Source organism: Ursus americanus, chromosome 25 (genome assembly GCF_024610735.1).
Source record: "Ursus americanus isolate L20-20 chromosome 25, mUrsAme1.1.p, whole genome shotgun sequence".
NCBI lineage: Eukaryota > Metazoa > Chordata > Mammalia > Carnivora > Ursidae > Ursus > Ursus americanus.
The window spans coordinates 36,191,263-36,206,365 of NC_142151.1; the positions used below are offsets into that span (position 1 = coordinate 36,191,263).

The 15,103-nt window shown below is 43.4% G+C and overlaps 1 protein-coding gene across 8 annotated transcripts in view; it reads left to right on the forward strand.

The window, feature by feature from the left end:
* TMEM117 (transmembrane protein 117) overlaps positions 1-15,103 on the forward strand; it is a 488,268-nt gene that overhangs the window by 12,155 nt on the left and 461,010 nt on the right. For 4 of the 8 annotated variants that reach the window (XM_087855786.1, XM_087855785.1, XM_087855787.1 and 1 more), the window contains 2 exons: positions 2,571-2,654; positions 3,317-3,391. The gene's annotated coding sequence lies outside the window, so the exon portion shown is untranslated. Of the gene's footprint in view, positions 1-2,066; positions 2,248-2,570; positions 2,655-3,316; positions 3,392-12,815; positions 13,140-13,278; positions 13,437-15,103 lie in introns of those variants that run through there. The other 4 variants (XM_087855789.1, XM_045801232.2, XM_087855788.1 and 1 more) reach the window with 3 other exon arrangements.

Genomic DNA, 15,103 nt, shown 5'->3' on the forward strand with positions numbered 1-15,103 from the left:
TTTATTGCAGGTTTTTCTGATTTTCAATTCTAAACTTGATCGGTGGTAGGCTCCACCGTAAGATGAACTTCCCTATCTTGTTTCTCAGAATAGTATTGCATTTCCCCTTACGATATTTCAGAAGGGGTGTCTGACCCAACAGCAGTGATTTTCTCAATTACCATAGTCATGACTGGGTGGCTAAATTGAAATACGCGTCATTACAGCACGTAACTCTTCTAGGAAGAGTTGTAATGCCATGCTAATCATTCTGTGGTCTTTTTCTCTATGGAAACGATCTAAGCTAATATTTCCCAGATAAAGGCAGTTGAATAAATACGGTAAAATAAAATTAGAAGAAGAGAAAAAAAAAAACAGAAAAAGAAAACCTATGATTATCCGCTGCGTAATTTTCAGATGTTCTAGCTCCGTAGTGCTCACCAGCATGTAATTAAAGGTGTATTTTCCAAATGGAATCAAGGCATTGCTGTAGAAAGATAGGAAGGAAGCATTCTTTATTCTGCAGACATGCAATTTCATACATCTCGCCCACTGCATCGTCCTCATCATCATAAGGGAGCAGGAGGAAGAGCCCTGCTCACTCCAAAATACAAGACAAATTTGTCTCGAACACACAGAGACAAATAAATGAGTTAAATCTTCACCAAACTTGTCTCTCTATAAAAAGTATAAAGACACAAAATGAATAAAATTTGCATTCATTACCACTTGATATAAATTATTTAGAACTATAAAATTTTACAGATCAAATAGACTTATTTTTGTGTGTGTCCAATACTGTTATTTTTTACATGAAGAAACTTTGTGCCTTAGTAAAACGATACACAGGTACATGTAGTGAAACTTAGGTGCCCTAAGAGAAGTCATGAAATCTTGAATATCAGTTTTATACCCACAAATGTCTGGAGTTCCTAAAGTTTACAAAAATGCATTGGGGCCCTGAAGGTACAGAGATTAATGAACTCACCAAAGACGATACAGATGGGCAGTGACAGAGCTGACTGAAACCCACCTTTCCTAATTCCCATTTTAATTATTTTTTTTAACACTTCAAGTGAGATTATTTTTAAGACTCCTGAATTATTAAATCATTGTGTTTCTTTAGCGGAGAAGTGAAGAGATTTGGAACTCTTCTGGAAAGATAAGTTTTTACAACATTTTATCTTATTCTTCACATTTCTAGAGTGTCCGCCATGAGAGCAGAGAGCACCATATTGGGTGAGCTAGCTGTGGGTGTGGCCATATGGCTGTGGTCCTATGACCTTGATTATCTTTTTCATGGGAGCAACAATGAAGAAGTCCAAGATGATGGACCTCAATGCATTTTTATAAACTTAAGGAGATCCAGCCACTTCTGGGTATGAAATTGATATTCTAGATCTCAGACTTCTGTGTGGGCACCCAAATTCAGTCCCTGTGCTTATGTGTATTTATGAAAGCACAAATGTGAGTTGGCCTCTATGAAACACCAGTTTTAGGAAAATACTCAGTTCTTGTGTGAGCCCAGATAACCACCCAACACCCATGTCAAAATAAGATTTTTCTTTTTTCTTTCTTTCTTTCTTTCTTTCTTTCTTTCTTTCTTTCTTTCTTTCTTTCTTTCTTTCTTTCTCTTTCTTTCTTTCTTTCTTTTAAGATACTACTTTTAAGTAATCTCTGCACCCAAATGTGGGGTTCAAACTCACAACTCCGAGATCAAGGGTCACATGCTCTACTGACTGAGCCAACCAGGTGCCCCAAGATTTTTCTTTTCTTGCTGTTAAATCTTGACGAGAAATTCTCAGGAAATGGTAAAAACTTCTCTTTTGCAGATTCAAATAAATTAATGATTAATGCTTTTTCGGTAATGCTGTATTGTAACATGGGTCAGTCATGTGACAACATTAATGTAAATAATTTTATAAGTGGCTATAGCTTAGTATTTATGACATTCTTGTAAGTCTGAGAAGCCCTTTAACTTTTTCCATTATGTTTCACAAATATTTTAGGAAATAATTATGTGCTGTCATGATAGTTTGGAATTAAAGATATTTTTTTTTTGAAGATTTTATTTATTTATTTAACAGAGAGAGAGAGAAAGAGCGTGCTCACACAAGCAGGGGAGCAGCAGGAGAGGGAGAAGCAGAGTCCCCTCTGAGCAGAGAGCCCAACACAGGGCTCAATCCCAGGACCCTGGGATCCTTGAGCTGAGCTGAAGGCGGATACTTAACAAACTGAGCCACCCAGGTGCCCCTAAAGAAATTTTTTGTAAGTTCTCTAGATGTATCCCACCATTTTGGAACGAGACATTCATACACAAAGAAACCTGTGGGTTTCTTTGTGGGAGCAGAACACAAATTAATATAAACTAATATACAAGTAAAATGCCATTAAAACAAGCACTATTTGTGATGGTAAAAGTTATTTTTATAGTAATCTTGTTATATCACCTGTTACTCTTGTGAATCCTTCCATATCTCTAGGCAAAACTAGTGGTTCAGTACTCTATGTTCTCACAGGATACTTATCCCTTAGTTTCTAGACTATAGTATAATGATGGTGTGTTTACCTGTCTGTCTTTTTCTCTACAGGATGATCAGGGATGATGTTCTCCTAGCTGTTCCTCTGGTAGACAGCAAGTAATTGCTGAAAGAATGAGTTAAATATTGCTTGAAGTAAGTGCCACTTCGTTGAAATTCAAAAATATTTTTTCTCCACAGAAATTTTACTTAATAGCAGTAAGTCTAACAATATTAGACCTATTGTATAAACCGAATCCACATAATATGTTTAAAAGATCCTGAGTAAAAGTCATGGACCCAGAGGGTGAGATGATATTTTTCTATTAAAAGTGTGGTGAAGTATGGGAATTTTATTGTAAAAATGTGAGGCCTTGGGGCATCCCAGTGGCTCAGTTGTTTAAGTGTCTGTCTGCCTTTGGCTCAGGTCATGATCCCAGGGTCCTGGGATCGAGCCCCACATCTAGCTCCATGCTCAGGAGGGAGCTTGCGTCTCCTTCTCCCTCTGCTTGCTGCTCTCCCTGCTTGTGTTCTCTCTTTCTGTCAAATAAGTAAAATCTTAAAAAAAAAAAAAAAAGGCCTTTCACTAGACCTGTTATCCACTAGAATGAAACGTAAAGGTCTATTAAGAAGGTAACGAATGTGCCAGGATATATCAGATGTGATACTTCTGCTATTTCATTTAATCCGTACTGTTGTCCAGAAGGTATGTATCATCAGCCAAATATTTCAGACAAGGCTATCTGCCTCAGAGTCCGTAGCAAAGCAGGATTCGCACCCAGACATGTCTAACTCCAAAATGTCTACCTTCTTTCCAGGACATTGCAGATCTACTCGAGGTAAAAGATAAGATGATCAAGGACATCTTGATGTGGACAACCACATTCTGTTAGGTAAGACTGAACACCATATCAAACAAAATTATGTGAGTTAAAAAAATTTTTTTGTATGTTGATAGTGAATTAGTTGGAGTACCTTCCAAATCAGTTCAAGTGCTAACTTCAGTTGTTTTCCTGTGATTGCAGATAAGGAACATTCTGCACCAGCTTTGCAGTTTTAAGTGACGTATTACTTACATTCATATATATATTCTCGGAGCAGTAAAAGGCTAAGAAATAGATGCAAATGTCTAGCATTGATTTTTCAGAAGTAGTGATAGACCTATTAGCTAAGGTTTGTGAATGTAAGGGAAACAGAACAGACATGAGGAAGTTTGTTATTACAGGGAGGGGCACACTTCTCAAATTCCTCTCCTCAAATAAGTCCATCAAATTCACATTTAGAATCCTGCCCTCCAGAAACCTAGGGAAGCATTCCTGTCAAACAAGCCTGTGCTGCTCCCTCCCAAAAAAGGGTGATTTCACTGAGGTGAGGAGCTTGCTAGAGCTCATTCTGGGGAACCCTGGTGTCCAGCTGAGATGTGGTTGGAGAAGAACCTAGCCCTGTAGGTAGAATGCAGCAGTATCAGTGTCAGTGCCAAATGGCACCTTGGCAGGGGTGAGTGCTGCTGCAGGGGGGAGTGCTGCTGCAGGGGGGAGTGCTGCTCCAGGGGGGAATGCTGCTCCAGGGGTGAGTGCTGCTGCAGGGGTGAGTGCTGCTGCAGGAGGGAGTGCTGCTTCAGGGGGGAATGCTACTCCCGCAGCACCCAGTTCTCTCCATGTGCCCTGAGACACTGACAACCAGGGCTCCAAGAAATGTGCTCTGGAACCACAGGATAAAACCAGCAGACAAACTGGGGCCTGCCTTACATGGTTTCCCCAAACCATGTGACATGCTGAGGGGGCTTTGGGATTAACAAGAAAACCACAGGCCCATGATGGAGTCACTTATGCCAGGCTGAGCTACCCCACTGGGGCTTACAATTTAACCCAATCGCAGTTTTCAACCTCCTTCAGAAATGTGGTCTTCGCTGATCAGTCAGGAATTTTCTGGTCAGCACCAGTGGGGTGATCTGTCATATGGGCCCTCTCCTTCTTCCTCCCCTAAAGGAAGAGGAGGTCATCCACCAAGAAAGACCTCCCTGTCCTATCCACTAAGAGAAGGTGACTTTGCCTGAACTATCCTTTTCTTTTGTTAATAATTTCCTTGTCTCACCCTCCTTCCTGTAAAAACCTTCCATTTTGTATAACTCCTCAGAACTCCCTTCTACTTGCTAGACGGGATGCTACCTAATTCATGAATTGCTTAATAAAGCCAGTTGGGTCTTCAGATCTACTCAGCTGGATTTTGGTTCTTTAACAGGATCTGTGACCAGAGAAGCTGGTGTGGAGACTGGGATGCAGGGAGGGCGTGAGGGAAGCTGAGACAATAAAGCCGCCTGGTAGCATGCACTGGAGGCCTCAAATGCTTTCAGAGGCCGTGGCCCGGTGGGAAACGTAAAGATCTGCAAAGGGCCTAGTTGGAGCAGCCATTTTTGCCATTCAAGAATGTAGGCCCCTCAAGGCCAGTTCTTCACATTTTCATGAGAAGCTACACATTAAAATTTTTTAAAATGTGAAATATAATGGTTTTAAAATATTTACAACTAAATTAAAATTTTGAAGTCATGAGAGAGTCAAAGAAAATAATCCACAAGCCAAACAGCCCCCCGCCCCCTGCCCCATTTGCAAGCTTTGGTGTAGGACAGCTATTTGGGACTGTGGAGAAAAAGCCTACCTCATTCCCCCCAAGAGATACCAATTTCATTGGCCTGCGATGGGCCCCAAGCATCCGATTATCTTAATGGGAAGTCTAGGTTGAACCCTACTGAGTAAGTGGTATGAAGTGGCTGGATACCAGGTACCACTGGGCCATAGGTTCCCCGACTGCCTTTTCTCCTACATTCTCCTCACACAATGTTATCTGTAGGGTCGTAACATCAAAAATTCCCTCTACCTGCATTTCTCCAACTTAAATGTGTGTAAGGATCACTCAGGACCTTATTAAAATGGAGGTTACTAACCCCGCTGTGGGACATGCTGACTCAGTAAGTGGATTCTGAAATTTGCTCTTCACACCCACCTTAGTTTACTGTAACACAGATGGTCTGGAGACCACACTTCAGAAACACTGACTCATCATGGATGCTGTGACTGGCACATCTGTTATTTCAGCTCCAGCTTCTTGCCTCCATTCTAGATCTGTAGTTACAGCTGTCTCCTGTAGGGAAATCTCTACCATCTTTACCTGCATATCTCAAACCTATCATCGTCTGAATCCAAAGTGTTATTGTCCTTCAAAGCCTTCAGACAGACTTATATTTTTTATTTCACTGAAACTCATCATCATCCACGTAATTGCCCAAGCCAGAAATCGGCGTTTGCACTTAGGATGGGCGGGGACCAGCTCGGCACACGTGGCGGGTACCAGCATGCCTTTCCAAGTAGCTGCTTTCCCAGCCAGGTCTTGCCATGTCTGCCTATTATTTTGCCGTGGCTTTCTAAGTGGAATGGAGTTCTTCTGGGACAAACCAATAGTAACAACAGCCTTATTTATTGAGGTTGACTCTGCGTCAGGCACTCTTCTAAGTGTTTCACATACCTTAACTCAATTTTTTCATGAAGCCCTTGAATTCCCTGTTGTTTTTGGTGGCTTGGTATCCCCTGAAGCTAGATCTCTCCCCCATATTCCCATTTGCCACTAAAGCCTCTGGTTCAGAATCGATAATGTCATCTTCCAGTGGTGATACCCCCCCATCTCACTGCAGACCACGGGGTCTAGGATCCCTGCTATTGTTTTCTGCTCATGATTCCAGGGATACTGATGGCTGCCTGACTTGGAATCACATTCAACATGTCTCCTTAGCTATGGTAAATCAGGTAGCTGCCTACCCTCAAACCATAGAGTGCTTCCTTCAGAAGGGCATTTGGAGATTGTCTAGTCCAATTTCCTTGCTTTATAGACTTGGAAACTGAGGCCTAGAACCGTAAAGTGATCGGCTGAAGGGAAGGGAGGAGTGAGAGTTAGAACTGGGGATCATACCTGAGGTTTCCGCTTTTAAGTCTAATGCCGGAACACAAGCTCCCTCCTAGTGGAGTGACACGACCCTGGGATTTTGGTCTGTGTATTTCCCGTGTGTGCCTGCACCTAGAATAGTGCCTAGAAGAGTAAACGGCTACATCACGGATGCAACCATTGTGGCTGGTTGGCAATGCAATGACCAGAATACCCTTTGGCATAAAGAACTACGTATGGTTATATTATAGGACGATAATGTTGAATGCCGTCCGTGTGCCATTCAGCATCTCTAGCAAAAATACAATGGAGGCAATAGGTATAAGGTCGTGACAGTGACAGCTAACTTCATTATTTTGCCTAAATGTCCCACGGACGAAGCTCACCTTGGCCACTCTTTCTAAAATTTGGACCCATTTCTTTTTTTTGATGCTGTAATTCTACTTACTTTTCTTAATGAAACGTCTCACTGTCTAAAATTCTATCATTATGCATGTTGTGTTTACCATCTGTATACTCACTAGAATAATCTATGTGGGAGCAGGGGCTTTGTGTCTTTCACCATAATAAGGGCAGCACTTGGAAGTGTCTGACACAGAAGAGCTTCCTGAAAATGATGGTTTTGCATTTTGGAATGGAAGCTTCAATAACAGGCAATGCCCTGGCCTGCGGAGGCCTGATACACCACCACAGAGAGAAACAAAATAAGCACCAGGGCAAGGCGGCAGTCCGGAAGTGAGAGGTTTGGGTAATACCATTTGAAGGGTTATTTACCAAAAATAATCTTTATCATTAAGTAAATGACTTCTCGGGCATATATTTACCCTGTATCGAAGGAATAAGCCACTACTGTAAGTAAAATGATAACATTTAGACAGGGGATACTTACTTATTTCCGAATATAAATGGACTAGATTGAATAGTGCCCCCCCCCAAATTCATGTCCACCCAGGACTTCAGAATTTGAATTTTATTTCGAAATAGGGTCTTTGTAGATATAACTAGTTAAGAATCTTCAGATGAAATCATCCTAGATATGGTAGGTCCTAACTCCAACGACTGGTGTCTTTAAAAGAGAAGGGAGATGGAAATTTGGACACGGAGACACACAGAAGAGAAGATGATGTGAAGGTGGGGCAGAGATTAGAGTGAGGCATCTTCAAGCTGAGGACCGCCAGGAGCCACCAGAAGCTGGAAGAGGCAAGGGAGGCTTCTCTTCCAGAGCCCTCAGAGCTTAGCCCTGCTGGCCCAGGGTGTTCAGACTTCTGGCCCCCAGAACTGTGAGAAAAGACATTGCTCTTGCTGTAAGCTACTGTTTGAGGCAATTTATTATGGTAGCTTAAGAAACAAACACAGTGAGTACAGGAGGTATTTGCTTCCTTGTGGATACCATAGATCCTTTAGTGCACGATATTATGAAGTGAAGGATTGTAACACCTAACACCTCTGCGGGCTGACCTGGGGCAGGTGATGCTGTCTGTGAAACTTCGTCTTCCGAATGACATTCGAAAACTCAGAGGAGTGGGCCAGCCGGGCCTCCACACTGAGCAGCTACGGTGGAGGAGGGGACCCAGAGAAGCAGTCCAAGCCCCTTCCTTATTCCTTCCTATGAACCAGGGAGGTGGACGGTGGGGAGACTTGCTCCTTCTAACCCATGAGGGAGGCCGGGAGAGCAGCTTTTCCAGTCTGTGGGTGGAGGGTGAGGCTTACTGTTTCTCATTTCATGGCTAAATGAAAATACGACCATTCTCTTCAAATACAACAGGAAATAATTTTCATTTCTTATAATTTAAAATTCCTGGTGCCAAGTATTTCTCTGACCTTCCCTTTACTTCTGCTTATCCTGTCTCCCTACCCCCACCCCCTTACTGCTGAAAGGGCTGGAACCGAGAAGCCCCTTCTCAACAACCTGGCTTTCCCTACTTCCCCAAATGACATATTTCACTGTCCCCACCACCTGCTCCTGCCAAGGGACCGTAGCATTCCTGCCCCTCCCCCCCTTCCAGCTTCTTCTCTTTAGCCCCTCTCTCTGCTTTCTCTGCTACCCTCTTCCCTGTCTTTCTCTCCTGCTTCAGCATTTAGTTGTTGCAAACCTTCCAGGTAATGAGCACTGTTCTGGGCTGTCCCATTTGCTTGGAATTTCTCCTTTCTCCCTTTGCTGCTTGTCTAAATTCTCCTTATCCTTCAGTGTTTGCCTCAAGCTTCTTCTTCCATCTGGTCTTCTCCAGCAACTCCTAAGGACAGTTTTATTTCTCCTTTACAAATTTCTAGAGCCCTTATGGTCAGTAAAATGCACTTGGCCCCAAACACATGTCCCTTGTATTACTATTTATGGTGATTAGAAGCCATTTCTTGTCTGCTCGTTTAGATCATGAGTTTCCTGAGGAAGCAAACACACTGTATTTATCTTTGAAACCTCAGCACCTTGCAGTGCTTTGATGGTCTAGTTGCTTTGGTTATGTTTATTGATTGGGTGGCGTATTTGGTACTTTTAAATGAAATCAGGAGCTCCGGAAGGCCAATATATTTTTGTGTTCCTTGAATCAAGCCTCCTCCCCTTGGGCTGGGGCTATCAAACCAGTCTAAGTGGGTCTGTTGGAAACAGCTTGAAGAAGGAAAAAGACCATTTGTTTTAGGAGAAATCAAGCAGGCAGAAAGGAAAGGTCAGCTCAAAACTGCCCAAAGGCAAATTTGCCATTTAAAACCAGCAGTCACATTCCTGTGGATGAAATCATCGCTAGTCTCAATCAATTAAGGCTCCCTGGGAGTAAGGCACTGGTCAGTTTTAAGGGTTTCTGTGTGTGTAAGAGTGGATTGTGGAGCAGAGGAGAGCACAAGAAGGAACTGATGGGAGTGGGCAGTGAAATAGTTGCCCCTCTCATCATAAGGGGAAGGGCACTTTGAAGGAACTACTGCATTTATGTAGACACCTAGGGACTGTGTATGAATCAGGGGTGATCTTGGCCACCAAGCAGGTGACGGCTCTACTTCTGCTATGACTGCTAGCTCACCCTCTCTTTGCCTGACTCCTTTGCTTTAAAAACTGTACAGAAAAAGCTCTTTGTCCAGCCACTTACAGGATAAAGGGGAGGCTAGGTGAATTGGTCCTTTGAATATTAGCAGGGCAGAGATGAAATGAAGAGCAATAATATTAAAAAAAAAACCCACTAAAAACCAAAAAAACAGCATTTATGGAGAACTTAACATAGACCAAATGTTAAACATGTAACACACATGATTTAATCCCTCTAACAACCGTGAGGCATGTGCCACTAATGTACAGAGAGGTTCAGTGATTTGCTTACTCTCAAGTGCCACTAGGTATATGGCCGAACCAGGATTCTGGGGCTTAGGCTCTAATATTTCAGGCAGTGGACATGCGATGAGCATCTTTTCCCAAGAAAAATTCAGGCCATGTGGACTAAAATATATTAGTCCACATTGGGTACAATGGAACTGGACATTTGCAATTAGGATTGTTGAGGAAAATCCTGGCAGTTGAGTCCCCGGCCTTTAAATACCAGAAGGTAATTATGTTCAAATTTCTATTCTTGCACCCTTGGCAATAAGAAAATTATGCTGTTTATATTTGGAGTGTGCAATTAGCATCATCCCGATTGACCTATTGGAAGTTAAAAATAGTTCTGCTTAGAGTCCACCAAATCACTGATGAAAATGTTTCCTGATAGACCTGGTAGAGATTACTGATGCTTCCGGCTATCACTTCCTTTTGCCATTTAGAGAAGGGTACAGTTTGGTCATAATCATCATTTTCACCAATTTTTTGAAATGCATATTAAGCTTGTCTTTTTTTTTAAAACACAGAGTATAACTGTATTACTAACCTACTGGGATACAAGATTTGAACACACATCATCTCATGTGGTTACTTCTGATTTCTGCATTTTGGGGTCAGATTTTACAAAGAAATTCTACATAAACAAGACTCATTTTTAAGCCTGTCCACAGGATTGACTTTATATGTGGGGGTGGGGTGGACAGATGATTGGAGAGTGGGATTTGAGAGTTTCCTATCATTGTCTGCCACTGTCTGAAGCTGTGACAAATTTGCTGATCTCCTCTATGGAAAAGAAATGGAAAAAAAAACCTGTTTGGGGTACAGTATGGATGGGATGAATGGGAGATTGTGAGAAAGGTCAAGTGTAGAGGCTGTTCCCCTGCCTGGTCTGTAGATAGGGCTGGACTGGACATCCTGGTTGGATTGCAAAGCAAAGGGCACAAGCTTCTTGGTCAGTGGTAAAAAGGGAGCATGGATATTGAAGAAAATCTTGGTCATTTCAATATTTTGCCCTGAAGTGGTCCTGGAGAGTTATATTATTTAAACCTTAAGATCTTTTAACTAAGAGCAAATAGTAAGCATTGGTTGAGCTTATTCTTGAAATTATTATTAAAGAAAGTGAGATCATATGTTAAGAAGACAGGGATCCAAAGGGAAGGCAAACACTGTATAACTGAGGACAGACATTTCAGTTCTGATTAACTGAAGTTCATTCTAGTAGACGCCACATGAGTCAACTGATTGTGGAAGGAGCGCTCTCTCTCAACGAGACACAGGAGAAGCTACTTATTGATTTGTACCCCCCCCCATCCTCTGAAATACACTATGTTTTACAGACTTTCAATGATGGAAAGGGGCCTTCTGTTCTGTTTTCTTTTGGGGTTTTTTGGGGGGAGGTGGTTAACAAGCCATACACATCAGTATTGTGCTGCATAATTTGTGAAGCTTTAATATTTTCCAGTTTCAACTGACTGGAGGCTCCTTGCTTTAAATGAAGATACAAGGAAAATATAGCACACAGAGCGCATGTTAGACAGTTACACAGTTTAAGAATCCTTTGGAAAATAATCCTGATTATAATTACAAAAACACAGTAGACTCTGATAGTCTGTGGAATTAATCTACTATTTATTGAACCATTACTATAATTCACTGCATTAGGTGTTGAGGGTGCAGTGGTGAGTAAGATTTTGTCTCTGCCTTCAAAGAGTTCATAGCTTACTGGGGGAGAAAAAGACATTGCAAAAAAGTACAGCCAATGTACGGAAGTGTCATTGTGAGATGTGCACAGTGCCAGCATAGGAAACAGCTCCGTCTGGGAAAGCTTGTGAAAGCTTCACTAAGGAGAATCTTACCACGCTAAGAGCTCCATAAGATGATCACAAACTCTGACTGTACTGTAGATACATGTGGTCATTCTTAGAAGCTAGAACAGATGTCAAAGCTAGTGAGAAGCATGGCAGTGAACTCCCAGTTATGCCTGTGGAGATTAGCTATACTGCAGGACTTGGGAGTGGCCCTCTCTGCCCCATCTCAAAATCTGCTGACATCTCAGCTCTTCCTCTTGCTGCTCAGTGCATTCCTGAATCATGCTGCCATCCAGGAGAGAGGCTACTTTTCTCCTTATAAGTTTGCTACTGTAGGCATATAGCAATGATCCCATTTTCCATCTGACAATACCAACTAGATATCACTTCCATTAGCATAGAGTATCAGTATACTGGACAGCAGCTTTTAATACATTATAAGCAGCTGGTAAACTGAGATAGCAGTTGTTATTAGGGGTGGAAGGAAACAAAGGCCACACACACGCACACACACGCACACACACGCGATGGAAAACAGGTTCCATCAGGAAGACAGGAATTGGTCAAATGTGGTCAAAGGCCTTCCTCCACCATGTTGCAGAGAAATAATTTCAGCACTATAGAATGGTAGGCTCCTGAGAGCTTCAAGCTTCGAAAATGCTAAAGCTTACACATGTGTGTGCTTCTGGTATATGTGTGCACAAACGTGTGCATGTGTGAGTGTATGCGTGTGCTTATATATGTGTGTATAGATATATATGCATGTGTACATATATTTGTCCATTTCTAAGTATGTATGAATGTGTGCATGCTTATAGATATGTATGCGAATGTGAATATATTTGCATGAGTGTGTATGTGTCAGACCGGGCAGGGAGAGAGTAAGTGTTAAGACTTCTATCCTCGCGGGCGGTCTCTTCCCACCCCACCTCCACAGCACCAACTGATACAAGCAGAAAGGATGCTCTATGACCTGAGACTGCGTTAGAAAGTTTGCAGTTCTTTTGAGGCTGTTCCACCTGGGAACCTCATTGGTTCCCCGCAGGATGGTGGATTTTATAAGAACTCTGCGGATTCCCCCAGGACGAAGGGACTGCTGCTGACACGCTAGCGGTAGCCGACCGCCACCCCCGCCCCCACCTCCGCCGCTTCCCAAGTGGTCCCCCGCCTGCAGCCGCCGGCTCTGCAGAGGCGGGCCCGGCCGGGGCGGGCTCTGCGCGGCGCGCGCGGCCCGCGGGCTGGAGTCGGCCCGCGGCGCCGGCGGGAGGGGAGGGAGCGGGAGGGCGGGGGCGGCGGGAGGCCATGCCTCCAGCTGCGGAGGCTGCCGAACAGCTGGAGCCATCGCGGTCACCTGCGCGGCGCCGTCGCCCTTGCGCTCCGGCTGCGGGGTCCGCTGCCGGCGGACTTTGCGGAGGGCGCCCGGCGTAGGCGGCGGCGAGTGTGGGCCGAGCCGGTATTTATAGCTCGGTGACAGCAGCCGCGGCAGCGACGCCGCCGGCCCGTCTCGCCGCGCTTCCCAGCGAGGCCGCCGGCGCGGCGGAGGGCTGTGCTCGCCCGGGTCTCCCGTGTTGCAGACACCCCGCGCCCGCGCGGCCCCATCCGGTGAGTACGCGGGCCCGGGCGCTGAGCGCGCCTCCCCCGCCGCTCGGTCCAGCCGCAGCCGAGCCCTGCTAGCCCGGCTGCCTCCTCGTCCCCGCCCGCGAGTGAGGAAGCGGCCGCGACCCCCCGGCCCCCAAGTCCCCCGCGCCTCTCCTCGGGTCCCCAGGGTGGCATGCGGCGAGGCAGGGTAAAGCGTCAAGGAGGCGGACGGACGCACCAGCCCTTCTGCGAAGAGGCAGTCGAGACTCGTAGGTGGAAGGCTCGAGCTGAGGAACCCTCAAACTCCGGGGCTCCGAGGGGGTAAGGGACGTCGCCAGGACAGACCTTGAACTTCCCTCGCTTGTCTAATTCCTGGGATGGGAACCCCGTAAGAAGCCCCATGGATTGTTTGTTAATTAAATTAACAGGTTGCAGTTCAGGGGTGTCCTCCTTAAAAACAAAAAACCCAAAAAGAAAACTTGAGTGTTTACTAACTTTATCGTGACTAAATAAAGCTATTTGTCGATTCCTATTTTGGAAAATGCCATAGGCCCACAAGTGTGTTAGACCCATGTGGTAACACTTGGGCTGCCATTATTCATTCTACCCTCTGTGGAACAATGAACTCCGTGTGTGTGAGAGAGATGGTAGTAAACATCACATGCTTTATTAGTATTTATGTGTCTAATGAACCAAAAGAAAGAGTGTGTTGAATACACGTGTTTACCCCTAGTTATAAATGATACATTGTTCGAAATCCATAGAAGGACTTGTAGGAAGAAAAAAGTTCTTCCAATTTATTGAATATAAAGAGTAGTAGAATCTCTGTGTGAAAACTATTTTTGTTGTAAAGTATTGAATTTTTTGCCATGCCGTACTTTCTAGCACCCCCTACCCCCTCGATCTGAGTAGTTTAAAAGTAATTATGGATTTTGAAATTTTGACTCAGGTATTTATCCCCACCCCCATTCCACCTCCATCTGATCCTTTGCTCAGAAAACAATACTTGTCTGTTTTATTTAACTTGCTCCTTTAAACTGCCAATCCTATAAAAAATAATTTCAGATATGAATGAATTTTATTTTATTCATTCACTGTTACTTTGGCGTGTGTTTAGATTCTTTACCATAAACAGATATCACTGAAAAGGAGGTCTAAACATTTGTAAAGAATTCATTGGTGAATATTTTTCAACTTTATAACATGAAAGGGCTCATAAAGACTCGGCCATTTTAATGAAAAGTTAACTAATATCTTGGTTAGGAGAGAACTCCAGACCTAACTTTGCTTCAGTTTCTCCGTTTTAAAAACTTGCCTGGTTTAGTATTTTGTTATTCCAAAGACTGCAGGTTAAGAACAAGGGAAGAAAATCACTTAAAAGTTGAAATAATGTGAAGAGAAAGTCTGGGAAGTGATTTATGGATGAGATCCTTTAATTTAGCAAGGGTATCACAAATACCATCCTGGTATCTCTGCAAAGCCACTTATGGTGGTTTCATTGATTGACTTAAAAGGTTGCTTTTTATTTAAAAGGCTGTGTGGTCTCTTGTATTGGACTAAAAGCAAGAAGTTCCAACTTTATTTCTGGTATTATTGTTATTTGTATTTTTAAAACCTGTATTAAGCATTCACATATGCAAAATGCTGTATGTCATCTCCTCATGCCTGCCTTTTCACCTAACATTTCAAGATAATATACCAAGACTTATCCTTACCTCAGGGTTCGTGCAGGCAAATATATATTTCGTTTTTCCATCTTTCTGCCATTTCTCCTCTTATGGACTTGAATCTCCCATTAGCCAGAGTCTGTTCTCTCTGGAATGGAAACTTCAGTGTTTTTTTTTTTCTTACCCAGAGCTGGTCTGTTATCCAACCATGATGTATACATTTTTTTACATTTATTAATTCATCAGCAAATATTTGTTGAGTGCCTACTAGGTGCAAGTCATCACCTAGTACTTAACTGCTTCCTCGTGCTCCTACTTCCT